Below are 20,972 nucleotides of genomic sequence, written 5' to 3'. Positions count from 1 at the left end.
AAGATCTCACTCAGTTCCTTACAAATTTCAACAGCGTCAGCAGTAAAACAGCTATTTCCCTGCCTTTTGTTTAAGGCTACAGAAATAGGCTTCGGCTACTCAGCATGTGTTCAGCATTTCTCTTCAGCCCAATGCAGAGAACTTTGGCTGTGACATTGCCATCTATTTTTTCACAGTTCTGTTCACAAACTGTCATCAGATTAGGCCAGTTCTTGATACAGTGCTCAAAACAGTCCACTACTGAGTTCCATCGCACGTCTTCTGGGAGAGCTAGCTTGGTTCCTCTCACTTTTTTCAGAGCAGCTACTGCAAAGTGGTTGTTAGGGAAGTATTTTGCAATTTCAACAACATTAGCCTTTACTTCTGGAACACTGAAGTCTTTGGCTAGGAAGTGCATCAAATGAGCACTGCAACCGTATGTTATTAGCTTGGGACTCTCTTCTAAATTTCTTCTCATCTTCAGTACATTTGCAGCATTGCTCCTGGCATTGGCCACTGTCAGAGGACAGGATACTGGGCTGGATGGACCTTTGATCTGACCCAGTATGGTTGTTCTTATATAGTTACAGGAGAGCAAATATGACATTAATATTAAAATAAATGGATGTGGTAAGAAAGCATCCATCACTGAAAACAAGCGGATAATGCCATTAATACCGTGGGGGGGTGTCAATGCAGGGACAGAAGGAAAGAAAAAACCCAGTGAGTGATAGCAATAGAAACAGTAGGTGCTCAGCACATGGCAGGATCAGCTTCTAGAGCTATTCCACCACTTCCTCCAGCTTCAAATCCTAGCTACACCAGGGGCTTCTCACTTCTTTGCCAGAGTTGGCCTTGGAGGTATAAAAGCTCGATAAAAGGTGCTAGGTTTGGCCTCCAAAACTGGAAGAGTTTTATCAGACATTTTCACCGGCGGAATGAAAATGATGGGATTTCCTGTCCTTGAAGATGCCGTCAGAATCACAAATCCCTCCCCTGGCTCATTGGTAGAAGGGAGATTACTGATGCTGACTGACATGCGAGTGTGGGAAGTCAGAGTCCTGGCAATCTATCTGCCTGTATGTCGTTAAAAGTGTAAGGCCTGATCCTGTGATGTGCAGAGCAGCTCCTGAGAGATGTTGAGGAGCCTTCACTCCTATTGTGGCCCCATTGCTCAGCACTCTGCAGGACTTGGTCCCTGGGTATATAGCAGTGCAAGTGGACAGCCAATATATTATATGAAAGGTGACAGAAGGAAGTGATTATTTATTTATGTATTTATTTTATTTATTTATTTATTTATTTATTTATTTTAGGTGGCATCGTTGCATCTTGAAATTACAATTTTCCTTGGTACTCCATGTGGGCTGCTTGTTTCCCGCACGTCTAAGGTAGGACATGTCCTAAGATCACTTACACACATAAGTCTGATCTTGCAGTACTTCTGTAACTGCCATTGCTCTCCCTCTGTGCCTGATCCCCTGAGGATATGAGCCTATTGCAGGCTCAGATAGTGGTGTATGACTCTTCAGGTCAAGCTGTGGCAGCTCATGCTTTTAGCTTTAGAGGTCCTTGGTTCAATGCCAGAATAGCATCTGTCACTCTTGGGCAAAACTCCTACTGAGAGCAACAGGAATTTTGCCTGAGTAAGGAAATGGCCCCTCTAATATTTATTCACCACTTCTCCCACTCCTCAAGAAGCATAGTCAAACTGGTTTCTGTCAGAGCACTTCTCTTCTGCTTTCTCACAGATTTTATAGTCTCATGGGAACGTAGGTTCATTAATTAGATGGGAATCCAAGACACCAAAACCAAGTGAAACATCATTAATAATTAGGGTGGAAAAATATGAGAATTGATCAGTAAGGCTGCATCACTTTAAAAAGCCACAACGCTCCCTCCTGCTAATACTGCAGTTTCATACAGAGAGCTGGTAAAATTACCTGTATCTATGCTGGGAGGACGCAAGGTGACAGGGCCATCCTTACCCATACGCAAAGCACGCAGCTGCGTAGGGCACCAGGAAATTTGGGGCACCAAATTTCCTGGTGCCCTGCGCAGGTGCATGCTGCTCCAGCCTGTGCCCCACCTCTTCCCCATGGCCCCTGCCCCTTCTCCACCCCAGCCCTGCCTCTTCCCACCACTTGCCCAAAGCCCTGCCTCTTCCTGCCCCTGAGGACTGCAGCAGGGCCGGGCCTGCACTCACCGGCGGCGGGAAGTGCAGGGACCTGGCTGCAGCCACGCCGCCGGTGAGTGCTGGGGGGTGGTTTCCCCCTGCCCCCCAAGCCAGCCCTTCCACCCCGGCGGAGGCCTGGGACCCCCACCCCACTCCTTGGGGGGGCTGCATAGGGCTCCAGAATAGCTAGGGACAGCCCTGCAAGGTGATATTTTTACATATATGTTATGTTAGAGGCTAAAACAATCCACAAAACAAAATGCATTTATAGACAACTGGGAAAATACTGAGTGTGTGTGTATATATTGTTATGAGCGGGGGGAAACCTTTTTAGAGTTAAAACCTTGTTCAAACTGATGTGGGCATGAGCCCTTTCTTTAAGATATTTATAAGAGACAGTTAAGGGGCCACACCTCAAAGCCTCTTAGAGTTTGCCCAGAAACTAGCACCATGTGGGTGGACGGTTCAACTAGGTGTTGGCCAGATGTGTGTATGTATGGCCAGGTCCATACCCCTGAGCGATATAGTTATACCGACCTAACCCCCAGTGTAGACAGTGCTAATGTCTCACAGGAGGGCTTCTCCCATTGACCAGGGGCGCGATTTCAGATTTTGGGGGAGGGAGGGGCGAACTTTAACCGTGATTCCAGGGTCTACTTAGGCAGCTGAAAACTCTAGGGGTATTTTGCAGATAATAACTTAGAAATTAGCTGATAAGAGCACTGTATCTAACGCCTATATAAAAAAAGAGAATTAAATAAATATTAGATGCACTCAGCTCTAATACTAACATGTTCTCACATCTTGTGTCAAGTCACTTAAGGGACACTGGTTAGGTTTAAAATTGTAATGTATATTCTTTGTTACTAACTCTTGAATACAGCGATTGAAACAATTGTAGAAAAATCTAGATTACGTTCTATCATTTTTTTGCAGTTCACCATGCTTGGAATAGATGATTTAACTTTGGAAACATCCGACTAGGGCAAGGCCCTATGAGTTTATACTGCACCTGCCAGGGGATCTACGGGTGTTACTTCACTACAAATAAGAGACTAGAAACTAACTTTAAACAGGAGTGAAACTGACACTTTACAGTCACTTTAATAGTGTTGTCAACCCCAAATGTTCAAAAATCATGAATCAGGCTTACCAAAAATCATGAGATTGTCTTTAAAATAATGAGGTTATGTAAAAATAATAGATTTGGTGTTCTTTTTATTTGCCTTCTGCTTTTTGAGCCTTTAGGATGCACTGGGGTCACATTTTGAAGCTTTCCCCACAGCCATGAGGGTTAGACACTTCATTTTCCTTTCAGAATGAAGGATGAAATCATCACATATCCACTTGACTCCAGGAGCTGGGACTTTAAGGAAAACAATTATCATGAGACTCATGACAAAATTGTGAGAGTTGGCAACACCGCTTTCACTTCTGTTTAAAGGCTAGTTACTTTCCAGAAGGCTCTTAAACACAACACCAAGAAAATTGATTGATTGAGTTGCAGTTCTCATAGGAGAATATTTAAAACCAAACACCAAGAAAATTCCACATTTTAAAGTTGAGAAAAAATCTGAGACTTCTGAGGTATATCAGGGCCACTGCAGGCAGGAAAGGAAAATAAAAAGGCACGGGAGCTTTGGGCAGCTCTTCCTCTAGAAAGAAAGTTGGAGAGTCAAATCTTCTAGTCCTTAACCCAGTAAAACTTCTATTGCCATCAGCGCCTCCCCTCATAGATATTAATATGTGCTTAATAACTATACTCTTCATATTTAAATATCTGAGCCATCTTATCCAGGGCTATATGTTTTATACACACTGGCTCAGGGACTACATTTTCTGGCATATTCTGAGCAAGCGCTGAGCACCACAGATGATGCCCAGTGAATAATACAAATCATGACAATAATCATCAACTTTATGGACTCTCTGGATGCAGTTTCTGTTCTTTGTTCTGGAATTGGCTTGGATACAGCTGAAACCCTAAGAATTTGACGCATAAACACATCTGATACTTATATAACACTTTCTCATTCCTTCCTTTTCTCAAACTTGGAACAAAAAATGACAAAACAAAATGGTTTTCAGTTAAAATGTAGAATTGCATAGCAGCCATTGCTCTACAGCCCAGCATGGGGCAAAATCTGCCACCGCTTGTGACTTAAGTGGTCTCTTCTCATCTGACTCTCATTCTCCATCCTTCCTGACCTCTGTGCTACTTTTCATGCTGTCAGCCATGATATCCATCCCAACCTCCTGGGACCATTTGCTGGAGTCTCAGAGAACTGGCCACCTTGATTTTGCTCCCATCTGTCAGAGTCGTCTTTTTTTGCAGCCTGCAGCAGAGAAATAGGCTGGTTTGCTGGATAGGGAGCTAGCCCTGAGAGACCTGGCAGTTCTACTCCTTCCCCCACTCCCGCCACCCCCCCCACCCCAATGTACTTTGTGTATGACCTTAGGCCAGTGCCTTAGGGACAGATTTTCAAAGGTTTTTTTAGGCACCCAAAGATGAAGCTAGGCATCTAGTACAGTTTACAAAGCACCTAACGTTCTTGGTGCTTTTGAAAATCCCAGTAGGTGCCTAAATACCTTTGAAAATCTGGCCTTTAGTCTCTCTGTGCCTCAGTGCCCCATCTGTACAATGGGGATAACAGCACTGCTCTACCTCACCAAGGGGCTGTGAGGAGACATAGATTAGATCTTGTGAGGTGCTCAGATACTATGGTGATGGGACCACATAAGTACCACAGTTAGGGTGGGAGTTTCTCTATACCACTACTATCCCTTTCCCTGGTTTTGACCCCTTTTCACCTATGTTCCCAAATCTCCCCCTTTTCTGAATGTAACCTTGGCTTAGAGGGCTTTTCTGAGTCCCATGTGTTCCCTCTAAAACAACCCTCCACCCCACCCCTTGGGATTCCTATTTTACAGACTAGACTTCCAGATCCTTAATTTAATCACCAGCCTTTTCTTATCTTAATCACCCTGCCTCTGCTTGTAAAGAAAATACTGACTCCCTGCGCGGGGCACATCTCCTCTGCAGAACTGACATTTCACACTAATGCTGTGCTATAGTTAATAGCTCCACCTGGGAGCTCACATACAACCTGTACGAAACTCGGGGGTGGGCTCCCACCTCCCCGCTCCCCCTAATTGGTGTCCCTGCCTTTGACATAGCTGCCGCCTCTTGGGGAGGTGGATTAACTATGCCGATTGGAGAAGCCATCCTGTTGGTTTAGTAGCGTCTTCACTAAAGCACTACAGTGGCACAGCTGTAGTGCTGTACATGAAGACAAGCCCTGAGAGAACACATCCAAACTGAGAACAGTTAAGAACAGGGGGAGAGGCAGAGGCTAAAGGCAAGAAAGCCTGGCAGTAGCCATGAACACCGTGTAACCCTTGGAAAAGCTAAAGAGTGAACTTTTGGGTCTGGTGTTGTCTAAAGAGGCTTGGGACTGTAAGATAAGAAATTGCTCCTTTCGTTGTTGGTTCCTCCTGCATTCAGAGACATAGAATTTTCTATATCTTTGTAAATAAACAAAACTATATCAAAGAAATACCTATCACCGGTGTCTACTCCCAACTGGATCATCCCAGGGCCCTGAAATTTGATTAACTGCTCAGATCAAAAAGGAGCAACGAGCTATTAGGTACATGTTATTTCCAAGTAGAGCCAGAGTGCTGGCTGTTGAAAGGGTTTGGCAGCTCACTCTTCCAGTCTGGGAGTTTTTATTGTTTTACAGTGATTACGCTGTGATGGATTTCTCCTCAGGTGCAATTTTTAGGCACGTACTGACCCTAGTTAACAGGAACATTGAACCAAACCAGAACTATCATCCAATGTCTTAAAAAAAATAATAGAGCTTTGCTGCTTGGATTTCAGAGAAATGATTCTTTAAATAAACCAAGGGAAACACCAGGGACTGCATACAAATAGTCTTTTAGAGCCTGATCCAAAGCCACTGAAGTAATTGGAATGACTCATTTATTTCAGTGGGTTTTGGATCCAATCCTTACTGCATGCTATGGTGTTACTAATTCAATGTAAGAATAGTTCTTATTAGGCAGGAGGCAGCATCCCACTGCGATGCTGGCAGACCAGGTCCCAGTTTATGCAAAAGTTCCTAGGCTTCACTGAACACTTACAGATGCATAGATGGAAATGAGTTAGGCTTACCTGTGTGTTAGCATTATCAGAATAGATATTACAGTGATAACAATTTGTTTGGTTTGCTTTATGGAATACTTGCAGGATGCTGCCTGTATTAATCCTATTTATAATCTCTGTATCCCAAATTATAACATAGTGTACCCCAAGAGGCGTGATCTCCTGGACATCAGGAAGGACTATTGAATCCAAATGGGCCATTGTAGAACAAAGACTTTGTCGATTGTTCCCCCTGCACCCATGAAGAGGTTACATGCAGGAGTGCTTGTCCCATCAGCTTGGATTCTGGGGTGTGTGTGTGTGTGGGGTGGGGGGCAGGGGATAAAATCTTTGACAAGAAGAAACTGGATTTTTATGCTGTCTGGACTCTGAGGGGCAAAGATTCCTAAACATAAGCAAAAGGTCCCTTTGCTGCTTGGCATGGGTCATCCTTAAAGAACATATAGAGCTGCTTATTATAGAAGCTATTATTATGTTTTAAAATCTAAGACTGTAACTCATTTGTGTGTGTATGTTTCCTGTTTTAACCTTATAAATAACTCCTATTTCTTTTACTAGTTAATAAATCTTTAGTTAGCTTATTAGAGGATTGGCTGCAGGAATTGTCTTTGGTTTGAGATCTGAGTACAATTAACCTGGGGTAAGTGACTGGTTCTTTGGGACTCGGAGTAACCTGAATATTATTGTGATTTTTGGTATAAAGTGACCATCTATCACATAATCCAATTCAACTGCGTAGCAAGATAGACTGGAGTGCCCAAGGGGACTGTCTGTGACTCCATAGTAACACTGTTCTAGTGCTTTAGGAGTTCCCACTTTTTACTGGGTTGGTGAAATCTAATTATAGAACATACTTCCCAGTTTGGGGGTTCTGCCCTGCCTTTTCACAGCCTGCCTTGAGGTTGACACTGATGGCTGTGAGCCACTCCAGACAGTGTGACACCCAGAATTAAATCTGGCTTCTTTTACTGCCAGGAAAGGGGTTCCATTGACTTCAGGAAGTACTCACCTGAGTAAGGTGAGCAGGGTTTGATGCTGTAGGAGAGGATGGTCTCAGTCAAAAAGCCAAAGGGGGCAATGAACAGCAAGGAGAGGAAAATATGTATTTGCAGGTCATTGTATCCTGTAGTTTCCACAAACTGTCCATTTTACACTGAGATCTGGCATTTCCTAAATGTGCGCTCTTGAAAAAAAATGTTAATACAACTTTGCTGTTTCTCGTTAATCTGTTTGTTCTTTATGGATTGCTGTTAAATGGTGAGATTTTAATCTTGCCAGTCAGCCTAAGAGTGCAATGATCATGATACACAGTTGATTAACTTTTTATCCATCCTGTTACAAAGAAAGTTCATTGTTACGAGAACCACAACGTTTGTTTGGCAGCAAGTCTGTGACTCTGCTTAACCCTTAACCCAGTGTTTTAATGTGATAAAAAATCTTTACCAGGCCTGCTACCGCATTTTTGCTAGCTCATACTAAATGAGATATTATGGAATTTTAACAATAGACTCTTTTGCGTGATCCTAACTGAACAAGCTTGGGTATCAATGTGCCTCTATTTGTACAGGGTCAGATTCTAAAACTCCTAATGGAGAGTGTCAGTGGGGCCACTTGTGGAGTAAAGTGCTAGTCAGCAGGAGCAAAGGCTATCATCTGGCTCAAAATGTTATAGGATCTGATCCTGCAAGTGCTCATCGAGTGTCCTGCTTATTACAGTGAGCAGCTCCAGCAGGGCTGTTTGTGATAGTAAGCACTGTATTTCTTAGTAAGGTGACCAGATGTCCCGATATTATCAGCTTTGTCTTACACGGGCAACTGTTACCCCCTCCCCCATCCCAATTTATCTGGTCATCCTACTTGGTAGTAAGTGTTCGCAAGATAGGCCCAGAGATTGTCTTGAGAAAATTACCCTAGAATTTACCTGCTACGGTACAGTTGCACCATCTAAGAGAAAATAACTTTAGGTTCCAGTTCTGTTGTCAGCAGACCAGCGATTGAAATGCTTTTATGGCAAACAAATTATGAAGTGTCAGATACATTCCCATTCACACCTTGGTATACAGTGTGCAGCTGAGCATGAGGAGGCCTGCAGTAATTCTAAACACTCTCCCAATCTCTCTTTTTAATCTTTGGGCCAGGTACTCAACTGCTGTAGGTTGGTGTAGCATAAATGTCTTCAATGGCATGACCCAGATTGACACAAGCTGAAGAAATGGCCCTCTGTTTAAAGCCTGTCATGAGGATTTCTATACTTTAAGGCACCCTTATAAGAGCAGTCATGTGCTGCTCTTTCCGGGGCTGGACATGGAGAGAACGCCTTTTGTTTGCAGTGGCAGCTCTGGGAAATGTAGTTTGAGTTCTATCTGGTAGGTAAAAAAATGGATTAGAAAATGTTTGCAGAAAGGAGTCTTTTGGGACAAAACCTAAGTCATTATGTAGTAGGCATGAAGACATTATTTGCACCTTTCCAGCAAGTTGGGAAACATGTCTGTCTCTCTGTAAAAGATCGTTGGATGCCATAATGTGGCATTTGCAATAGTAGAACAGGGAAGTAGTTACTACTGCTGTATTGTGCCTATTTTGCTTTATCTGATTGGCTTTGGCAGCAAAGTGGGTGGTGGCTCAGGGTTTAAAATCTACAGAAAAACCCAAACTGGGCACAAGTTATATATGTGATGGCAAGAGTAATAGTAGTGTTCCTTTGGCACTGTACTGGGAATGTCCTCAATGGTAACACTGAAGCTTGGCCTCTGTGCTGTATCGTATCTGGATTTGTTAGCTTATGTAATAAAACTGTGATTCTATATCACTAGCTTACATAAACTAAATATAGCTGAAATTCCTGACATCAGCAAATGCAGTGCAGCCCATTACTGCAAAAACAGTAAACAATCTCCCAGCCTTTGTTTGGAGAGACAGTAAGCTAATGGAACGGCGCTTTCTCATTGCTCTGGACTTGACAATACATTTGTTCAGTCGAGAATAAACTTTTGCTTTTATTAGTGTGTTTGTGAGCTCTGTGTGATGTGTATGGCTGTGCTGTTCTTTTGCAAAATGTGGGAGAAATGGTTCAATAATAGTCCACTATGGAATTTCTTGCATGTCCACTGAAGCATCTGCTGTCAGAGACAGGCTGCTGGGTTAGACAGATCAGTGCCCTGATCTGGTAAGGCAATTCTTGTGTACTATGTAGAAAGAAAAAAATATTCCAATCTCATCTATATGGTGTAAATGTGAAACAAACCCATGGTAGCCAGTGGAGTTATACTAATGTGAGATCAGAATCAACCATGAGATATTTATTCAGATGGTAACATTGTTTACCTGTCTCTTGCAAACCATGAATAGTGCAAAAGGCATTAAAGCCCTGATTTTAATTTCAGATGCAAAATGTATGATGAAATCCACCGAGGGAGCTTATGCACGTATGCATAGAGTACAGTTTTTTGGTGCTACTGTACTTTGCAATCTGTGCCAGACATCTATACAGCCAGACAGTAAACAATGTCAATGCTACCTTAGCACAGGGTTTACCTCAGAGTCGGAAGTACAGCTTGCGTTTAAAACACAAAGGTCAGTAGGCCACCAAGAGTAATGCTTCAGGGGCACCTGTGAGGTATGTACTGGGCCTGATTCTGATGTCAAATGCAGTGGATGAAATCCTGGCTCCACTGAAGTCAGAGGGAGTTTTGCCATTGTTCAGTACTTCACCCTTTGTTTTTAAAGCCGTTTAACTCCATTGATTTCAGTGGCATTGCTCCTGATTTACACAGTAAGTGAAAGGTGAATCAGACCCACTGTCAGTGGTGACTGTGTAATTTCATATTTGTCGTTTTATCCAGAATAACATTTCCCCTGATTTTCAAACATTTAAAATGTTTCTGTTTCTGTTTAATCTGTGTAAGGATACCCTTAAAATAAAATCTCCATACCCGATCCCCAGGCACAAAGATTCCATTGCATAAGAAAATAGGAGTATCTTATTCTTGCAGGTGTTAACTAACAGTAGTCAATATGTCCGTAGAAAAAGAAGGAAAAATCTGCAGAAATATCTCTTCAGTTTAACTTCTCAGTTTAATGTGGAAAAATATAAAATCTTAAGAGTTATTTCCCTTTTCTGCAGGGGGAAAAGTGCCATCGCGTGCAAAAATTATGGAGCCAAATTCAGTCTCAGTTACAACCTCATTACCATCAACCTCATTACTATCAACTGTGTTGCACAGGTGTAAATGAGGGCAGAATTTGGGCCATTCATCTTATTCATCTTAGCTAAACTATATATCCACTTAATATTATTAATTAGATCATTATTAATTAGATCATAGGACTTAAAAAACCCATCAGTCTGCACATGAATGGGTTTTATTCCTAGAAATTTGAAGGAGTTGCTATGTTTAGTAACAGCACCAAGAGATGTTATTAAAGACCCTCCCCCACAAAAATACAATTGCCCTTTCATCCACAGATGATAATAACAAAATGTTTTCTGGGGAGAAGCCCATGCAACCCCACTGTATTTCTGATCAAGAAGTAATACTAGTTGTTGCTGTAGAGTAGACTGATCTTGTGAATTCCTGTCCGGCAAGTCAATTGATATAAATCTTTGAGTAAATTAAAGGCATAGTAGGAAGGAGAGGAGAGAAAGAGAAGAGGATAATCTTGTCCTCTTCTTTCATGTTTTTGCCCTGTTCCTTGCTGATGTTTCCTTTCAGTAATAAGTTCATCCTCCCACGGGTGTCCAGTAACCAGTAAGGACCCAATCCTGCAAACGCTTCTGCACAAGTAATCTTACACTGACTTCAAGGGGACTACTCATGAATAAAGGTCTGTATATACTTATGTGTTTGCAAGCTCAATTAATACTAACTGCTCACTCCCCTTTCAAACCAGTCACAATGTGATTTTTGGGTTACAGAATATCGGCAAACAATGCTTCGCTAAAATGTTTATGGAAGTCCTAACATAAACACGCTACAGGTTTTGAGGTCACATTTCTCCTTCAAAAACAAATTTGAATCATACACTAAGCATGAGAAGTTCCACTTTGGTTGCATAATTCTTTGTAAACTTTAAATTTGAGAAGGCTGAAGGAATGGGTCCTCCCTGGCAGAAGTGAATCAACACTTTTATTGAAAAAAGATTGTCCAAAAAATTATCTTGTTGGCAAAGGGAAATCAAGTATTAAACTTACTTCAGAGGCCAAGACTGCTGAAATATAAGTATATTGGCTTATTTTGTTTTCTGTAGAGATTTTGAAGTCATTTTAAAATGGTTCATTTAGTTTTTGACCCAGATTTAATAATGATTATTGTGACATGAGTCATAATAATATAGTATTTAGGCAATAAAATGTTGCATTGAGAAGTGTCAAAGTTGGGTTTATGATGCATGATGTAGTTTCCATTTTCCCCTTCTCCTCCCCACCCCCCAATGAAATGAAACTTCTAATTTCAGGACTTGGTTCCCTTGGATACAAAACTGTTCAACGGAGAACTTGGAGGGTTTTCAGAATTCTTCACTCCTATCCTTGAGATATGCTCTGCTCTAGGACAGCTAATGCTAATAAAGATGGATAAGAAAGGATGAATAGCTGAGAACACAAAATTATGAAGCAACAGGGAAAAGAGGAAAAGGATACAACAGGAACTGCTGTACTGGATCAGCCTAGTGGTCAATGGAGTCCAATCTGGGGACCTACTCCAATATCAGAAAGGCAGGAGCATGACTAGAGATGGGCTAGCACTGGTGACATGTTGGCTGGGGACCATTAAAGTTGAAGAAGGATGTCAGTCTGAAAAACTTGTAACAATGCAGAGTGGTCCAAATTAAAAAGTCAACAGTGGCCAGTAACTGTCACTGGAGTTGGCTGGTATCTTTCCATGTAAAATTGCTTTTTGCCTAAACAGAAATTTCCACAGGAAGTATCAAATATTCAAATTCAATTTCAGGTTTTTATCCATAAGAAAACTGAAAATTGTTCAGTTTTTGGCTAAAAATTTTTAGACATTCTTTTTTGAAGAAAAATTTTGATCCAAAGAAAACCTTTTTCATGTTTGTCATTTTTTTGTGGGAACGAAAGCTATTTCCCAGCCAGATTTAGCTACCACACATTTACCTACTATTTCTTGGAGAAAGCTGGGATAATTTCACAGGTCGCTGCATGGTAACTGGTGGAAAATGCTGAGGGCCAGATCCTAATTTCTCATGCACTGTCTACTCTGTCCCTCTCCAGTTGGGGAAAACAGGCCTAGCTGACCTCTGGCACAGGGTCACCTGCAGGTGGTTTAGAGATGGCCGCAGTTAAGCTTAGGAGAATTAGTTTTTTTTTTAAAAAATAATTTCAATGGATAACATTGATGTTTATTTTTAAGTATTTTTTTCATTTTTTATCGATTTAAATTTTCACAGTTGCAGGGAATTATGTGTGTGTGGGGGGAGGAGTGTGTGTTCAGACAATAATTTAATGATAGTGGACATTGAGAATCAAAAAGTTAAAGTTTTGTAGCCATTAAAACACAAATTGTCAACATTCCGTTTCAAAATATACAAAGTTAAGTATTCTGAAATGAAACTCTAGTAAGTTCTCAAGTGCCTTTTTCTTACTTTGCCTATCTGTAAATCTCTATTTTGTCATCGGCTTGTGTGTGCACAGTGAAATCTACATCTACTAACATTTACAGATAAAAATCTAATCCTTCTAAAACTAGCGCTCACCTATGCCTTAGCATATGTGTGCTGAGGGAATGTTAACGTAGTTTAATGTACATAGTTGTTGCATTAGTGTTGGCTGCAAACTGAGCATTCTTCTTCCTTTTATTATTTGTTTGTATTACAGTAGCACCTAGGAGCCCATTGTGCTAGGAGCTGTACAAACACACAACAAAAGAACATTCTCTGCCCCAAAGAGCTGACAATCTGAGTATAAGAGAAGAGGAAACAGGTGGTTACAGACAGATGGATGGGGGAGTACAAGGAAGTGATGAGACTGCATTGGTTAGCATGCTAGGCTATGGCATCAGCACACCAGCAGCCTAACTATTGTCAAGTTTTTGTAGACCTTACGGCAAAGGAGAGTTTTATGGAGTGATGTGAAGGAGGGCACTGAGGTAGCTTTGAGGATGCTTACAGGCGGCTTCTCCCAGGTGCAAGGGGTGGCATGGGAGAAAACATGAAGGTGCCTGTTTGACAGTTTTAACAAGGGATGATGGAGGGTAGGATAATGGGCCAACTGGAGGTGAGAGTCAACCTTTTGATACTGAACAAGAAATGATAAGTAGGGTGGGGCTAAGTCATGATGGGCCTTGGAAGTGAATCAAGTAGCTTATGATTGATGCAATAGAGAAGCGGTTCCAGCGAAGGGATGCAAAGAGAGGGGTGACATGGTCACAGGGACAGGCTAGGAAAATGATCTTTGCAGCAACGTTGTGAAGGGATATGAGTGGGGCAAGTTTGTATTTGTCAAGGCCAGAGAGAAGGATGTTGCAGTAACCGAGACACAAGATAAAAGGTTATCTTAGCTAAACACAGATAATAGAAAATATAGTGAGCAATGACATTTTGACTGACTCTTTCGCTGCTGCCTATAAGCACATGCCTTTTGGTTGGGAGGTGTTAAAATCCTGTTAGCCGCTTCTATCGCAACCTATTCTGCCTTTTCTTAAATGTTGTCTTAAGCCTTTGCAATTGGCTTTTATTTCCTCCATCTGTACCCTCCCTTCTCATATGTCTCTTGAACTGTTTCCTTCCATCCTTTACAAGAACAGGCATTCAGATCTCTTGCTGGGTGAAGTCCTGACTCCACTGAAGTCACTGGGAAAACTCCCATTGGGGTCAGGATTTCCTGCACTATATATTTTTTTCTGCATGCCATCACGGACACTACTCCCCAGTAGGAGTTTCTCAGAATGTTCACTTGGTTCTGACTCTGAGGTTTGTGTTGTGTTCATTAATAAACCTTAAAATGTTTCTAACACATTGCTAACCCTTTTTTCCCCTTTAGGCCCAGTCCTAACTTACTACTGCAACTAAATCTCCTAAAGAGATCAGTGGGAGTTTTTGCTGTGCAAGGAATGCAGGACTGAGACCTCTATTAAGAAACAGACAATATATGTGTACAAAAAATGTCCTAAACCAGGAATTTTTGTATAAAAACTTTCTCTTTTATTAATCCCTGCATTAAGAAAGCTGACTGTCTTTCAGCCCATCAGCTATACTTTTCCCATTTACAGATATTCTTGCATGTAGGGCCTCATTCTCCAAAATTATTTTTAGATATTCACGTGAATTTCCAATTCATGGAAACCCCCCTGTTCAGAACAACAGTTAAACAACTGTGTGAGTACCACTGAAGTAAATGGCATTTAAACACACATTTAAAGATAAGCATGTGCGTAAGTGCTTTCCTGAATGGGGCCCTAACAAATTAGTTTAACTATTTAAGCAACTCTTTTATGGAGATTTTATTTATCAGAGATGAAACAGCTATAATAAATACTTTATCTGACAAGTATATGCTGCCACTGTATTCTCTTATGTAAATATATATTTCAGCCATTTTTAGGGACTATTCAAATGTGTATTTTTTTAATCTTACAATCTGTTGTGTGCAATAGGGATTTAATTTCCTATAAAGATGTGATTTTTAAGAATCTAAGTGATTTAGGAGCCCAAGTATTAATTCATTTAAGAGCCTTTGAAAATCTCACCTTCAGATATTAGGATTCTAATCTAATAGACTGTGAAGGGTTCCTAGGGAGCCAGTGCTGTGTATTGAGTCTATAGAGACTTAGACCAGAATCTCAGCTGGGGCAAATTGGAGCAGCTCAGTTGTCCTTGCAGGAGCTATGCCAATTTACACCAGCTGACAGTCTGACCCTTTCCTTTAGTTGTCCAGTAACAAGCAAGATAATAAGTATTTTATGATAGCACCTAAATTCAACTAAGTTCAAACACAACCCATTGAGGGCCAGGCGATATCATTAAGGGACCACGTGCACTAGGGACAGCATGTGGTTGCATCCCCTAGGGGGAATTCTAGCAGGGCTTATGCATTCAGGAGCTTCCTGGCATGTGGGGCGGAGAGAACTTGTGCAATTCCCTAGGAAGATACAACCTGTGCTCCCCACCACAGCCAGCAGGCTCCGCTCTCCTTGGCATACCTACTCCCCCACCACTTTTTGAGGCCACTTGCCCTCCACAGATTGAAAGGGGAGCAGTCTCTTTTTTGCTCTGTGGAGGGCGCAGTCTGGATATGTGGCTAGCTTCATTGTGCTAGGTGCGGTACAAGCCGTCCCTGTGCCAGGGAGCCTATAAACTGTTCTTCATTAATGGCAATTAATGACAATGACACCTTCCCCCTCACCATGCACCCATGGAAGGGCTGGCTATAATTTGGGCCATAATAGTTAATCCTCACAACAGCCTTTCAAGAAAGCAAGTGTTCAGGGACTCTTTGCAATTCAAATTGTTGATGTGCATCCAGTTAGACCCAGGCTCATAGATTAAGCACCCTCCTGCAAAGTTAATTTTGAAGAGCGAGCTAGATGGAATTTCCTAAAGAAAATAGCTTGTTAGATATTCGTTTTTATAGTCAAAAGATCCAATGGCCTCCAACAATATCCAGCTGACAGAATGTGACTCTGCCATGATTTGGGTCTGATCTGATGATCCCATGACTGTTTTCCTTACCTGCTTGCACATGTCACCAGCCTCCTCTGAATGCATCCAAATCCTCTGGTTCACATGACAAATTTTTGGCATGAAAAGACTGGACTTTTTCCACATTAGGGAACATTGGAAAATGTTCATTTTAATTTATTTGCCCTGGTATAATGTTGTTATTTTTATTTTTAAAGTAGTAAGGATTCAAACGTGAAAAATTAGGCTTCAGGACAGAGAACTTAAATGCAATATTTCAGTCAAGTGTGACTTTTAAAACTCCTAAGAAGAGTGGCTTATGCAAGAGGCAGCATGTGCTCTAGTAATGAAAGCTGCAAGAGAGGTCTGTCTTTGAAGACCTGATCTTTCATTCCTGGGAAACCCACGAGTCTCCCACTAAAGTCAGGCCAGTTAAACACACAGTGAAGTCTGTGGGAGAACTGGTTGTGCAAGGAATACAGGATCTGGACCCAAATGTGCACTAAGAATTCACCCCTGTGCACAGACACAAACCTCACCCTGCATGGTCCAGGGCAAGTAACTTGTCTTTCTTGTATCTCAGTCAATTCAGCTGTAAAATGGAATAAAAAACCCCATGGAAAAGCAGCTTGATTTTATAATGTCTGTGTGGTGGTTTGGTGTTGCTTAAATACAGCAAAAAAAGAGCAATCATAAAATCAGATTAGATCATTTTTATTATTGTCTGAGTAAGATCACATTATCGCCAGAGTGAAGCATGATAGTTTCTCTGAAACAATAAATGAGTCTTTGGAGAAATAAATATGTTATTATTGAAAATGTGGATTTTTCTTCCTTCTCAACACTTTTTGAGCCAGATGCACTGGTAAACTTCCCTTCTTTGAGCCCCGCTGGAGAAACAAAGCAGCCATCCACCTGGTTTAACTGGTTACGGTGATTTTTTGGCTGTTTTACCTCTCTGAAGCTTATTGAGGAACCTGACTTTTAAACTAGAATTCAGACTGCAGAGACACAACACTTAAGTTCTGGTCTCCTTCCAACAAGTGCCCCTCTTCTTGCACCATATCCTTCTCAAAAATTGCACCAGCTGTGTTAGCCAAAGAGGTGGGGATAGTAGGGGCAGGTTTGGTTGGACACTTACTTATTAAGGGACGGGGGAGGGATAGCTCAGTGGTTTTAGCATTGGCCTGCTAAACCCAGGGTTGTGAGTTCAATCCTTGAGGGGGCCATTTAGGGATCTGGGGCAAAAATTGGGGATTGGCCCTGCTTTGAGCAGGGGGTTGGACTAGATGACCTCCTGAGGTCCCTTCCAACCCTGATATTCTATGATTGGTACATCCAGCTGATACCGCTTTTAAGGGAATTAGTCATTCAAATAATTTAAGGACTGCTTTGAAAATATCAGCCCTCACATCTATGGTGCATTCAATCTCAAAGGGTATACCTACAGTGCGCACAGAAACACCTGTGGCTGGTACATGTCAGCTGACTCAGGCTTGTGGGGCTTGGGTTAAGGGACTGTTTAATTGCAGCGTAGACATTAGGCCTTGGGCTAGAGTCTGGGCTCTGGGACCCTCCCCCTTCATGGAGTCCCAGAGCTTGGACTCCAGCCTGAGCCCAAACATTTACATCAGAATTAAACAGCCCAGTAGTCTGAGCCCCACAAGCCTGAGTCAGCTGACATGGGCCAGATGTGGGTGTTTAAGAGCAGTGTAGACATACCCTAATGAACGTAGGGTCTCCAAACACATGTTTCCCTTTTCCTGGACCAAATCCTGCCCTGTCAGTGCAAGAAGGGGAAATCACAGATGCTGTCTGGTACATCCTCTTCCACAAGAATACTGCCAGGATAGGACTATATTAAATGGGGGTGGCAGGAGAACCATGCTTGGTAATACGCTTTGCAGATTGTCTGAGTGAGGGGAGCATTCACCGTCTGCTGGCTAAAGCTTACGGCTGAAGTAAGGGGGACCAATATTTCCATGAGAGCGTAGAGACTACTTAATAATCCTAAAAAGATTTACTACTTTATAATAGGGATTAATATTTCTTATTCTTTCAATAGCTGTCTAGAAAATTAGAAGGGACTTTATGAAAATGCAAAACACTCAAAAATTCCACTTTTTCTGACCATCTTTGTTCCAAATGCTCTGACATATTGTCACTCTGATACTCCCACACAGAATAACTAGGGGAAAGTAAAAAACAAACACAAAAAAGCCAGCAAATCCATAAATAAGAACAAACATGGATGACCTCAGTTCAGTTTCAAGGACAGCTGGGAAACATGAATGGAAACAGAGAAGCTTGAGTATGTATATTGAGGGAAGTTAATATAATTTGTAGAGAACTGTAGGGTTTTTTTTTAGAGAACTGTAGAATTGAAGAATATTTAGAAATAGGCTAAAAATAATAGTTACCCAATTATGGTTCTCAACAATGGGTTACAGCTAACAAGTGTAATTTGATGGGATGGTAATGGTTGCCATTTTGTTATAAATTCGTACTTTTCCGTTATCTATTTTAAAATTGCCTTATTCATTTTTATAGAGCAGAAGACTAAAAATACAAACAGAGATGACATTAAATGATATGCATGATGGAGAAACAACTTCAAAGGTTCTAACTGGAGCTTCAGTATGGATGGTGCTAGATTAAAATACTTTCAGCTTAAGTTTGTTAACACTCAGGACCTTAATAATAACAAGAACTTCAGGAAACTTGGTCAAGGCATCAAGACAGCAGGACACATCATTCTGACAGGGGAATTTTTATGAATCATATGGGACTGGCTGTATTCCAGTACTAGTTCCAGGACTGAAATTTAATTCCTGTCTGTATCCTCCAAACGTGCTAGAAACCTGAGTATTGAGTAGTTATTACAGTGAACTATATTACGTGCACTATTTAAGCACACAACGTACAGTACATGATTATAGCTCTGTTTCTAAGTACACATCTGTTTAAAGTGCTTTAATTTAGAATTTGTAGACTTTGGTTGACTTTTACATTGTATATAATATGTGTGGTTCCAAAGAGTAAGACACAGCAACTGCAAAAGCTGACTGGTGATGGAGAGGGGTATTGTTCTCACAGCTGCCCAACGGCGTGAAGAGAAGGAATTTTCATAATAGAAAAATATTGCCCCTTTCTTCTCTGGCTCTCACAGCTGCTGATTTCATCCAGAGAATAGAAGTGATCAGTACACAGAAGGGGAAGAAGGGATGGGTGAATCCTCCATACGTTTCTATAAGTATGTGAACTTGTGGGGACATTATCTGAACTGAACCATACTTCTTGGTGTGGGTGGGGTTCAGTCACCTCAGGGGGGCTTTTACAGACATTGTGTCTCAACAAAGTACAATCCCTCGGTGGGGCACCACAGCATGCCAGGGAATCTGCCTGCTGCATTACCCCTTATCAGGACACAGCATGTATTTGCTTCCCAGTACAGTAACTCCTCGCTTAACGTTGTAGTTATGTTCCTGAAAAATGCTACTTTAAGCGAAATAATGTTAAGCGAATCCAATTTCCCCATAAGAATTAATGTAAATGGGTGGGTTAGGTTTTAGGGAATTTTTTTTCACCAGACAAAAGACATTATATACATATACAGTATAAGTTTTAAATAATTTTAAACAAACTATTTAATACTGTTCTCACCAATGATGACTGTGAAGCTTGGTTGAGGCGGGGCGTAGTGGGGTCGGGGCGCGGGGGCTTGCTCCACTCTGCCTGTCCGGCGCTCCTGCTGGGGAGCGGGGTTGGGCGCTTGCCCACTCCCCGGCTGGAATGCTGGGCAGGCGGAGTGGGATAAGCCTCCATGCTCCGACCCTGTTCCCCAGCTGGAATGCTAGATGGGCGGAATGGGGCAAGCTCCGACTCCCCAACCCTGCTCCCCGGCAGGAGCACCGGGCGGGCAGGTGGAGTGGGGCGAGCCAAACAACTTTATAATGGAACATTGCGTGACTTTAAACGAGTATGTTCTCTAATAGACCAGCAACCTAATAACGAAACAATGTTAACCAGGATGACTTTAAGTGAGGAGTTACTGTACATCCAGCCAGCACGGACAATGGACTGTGGCCCTGGAACTCCTTTTGTTGTGGGCACTAGTAGGGAACAGTCTGAAATTAGGTGAGCAAAGGGACTGCAGATGTAACTAGTCCCTGCACAGGGAAAGAAAGGGTCTGGAAAGAAGGGCAGGTTGTTTCTTCTCCTTTCTTTTGTATACCCACGCAGATACATGCCATCTGGGGGTAGATCCTCAGCTGGTGTAAACTGTCAGATATGTTGACTTCAGTGGAGCCATGACAATTTACACCAGGCCCCTTGGTCTTCAATAATGAGGGTATTAGAACTTAGTAACTAAGGGTCAAATTTTTTCAGAAGAGCTCAGGTCTCATTGTCCTTCTTTCATGGGGCCTAGAAACAGCAATGTCAGATGTCCAAATTGTCCAAGTTGGCAATCCAATTAACTGCTTCAGGTGACGCAGACTAGATAGCAGAAATACTAGCAGGATATGATTGTTTAGGACATTGATTGATGAGGCGCTCCATAATTTGAAGTCTGTCTCCCCAGTCTCAAATAGGAGTTTGTCTTAGTCCCCATTTATGGAGAAGGTAGCTGCATCTGCCATGTGCTGTATGGATGCAATTCAAAGTGGATCATATTTTCCATGAGAATGAAAAAACCACTGGGTTCTTCAGCTGGGTTCTTGATGAGATGTTTGGAATGTTGGTGTCCTTCCACCTTGCTTGCCCTTGATCTTTGGGGGAGAACCCCAAGTTTTCAAGCTCTTGCACTGCAAGTCAAAAAGCTTTTCTATAATTGAGTCAGAACAACTAACTCCCTTCTAAGCACCTGGGCATAGGCCAGCTTTTCCTAAGCGCTCAGCACTCAGAACATGATGACCTCTTTTGACAATCTGTCCATGAGTGCCTCAGTGTCGCAGAGCTGGGTGTGCAGACAGTCGCTTGGCTTGGGATTCCCTGTTCATGATTATGATTTAA

This window comes from Eretmochelys imbricata, chromosome 6 (genome assembly GCF_965152235.1).
Source record: "Eretmochelys imbricata isolate rEreImb1 chromosome 6, rEreImb1.hap1, whole genome shotgun sequence".
In the NCBI taxonomy this organism is placed as follows: Eukaryota; Metazoa; Chordata; order Testudines; family Cheloniidae; genus Eretmochelys; species Eretmochelys imbricata.
Note: the sequence above shows the minus strand (reverse complement) of the source record.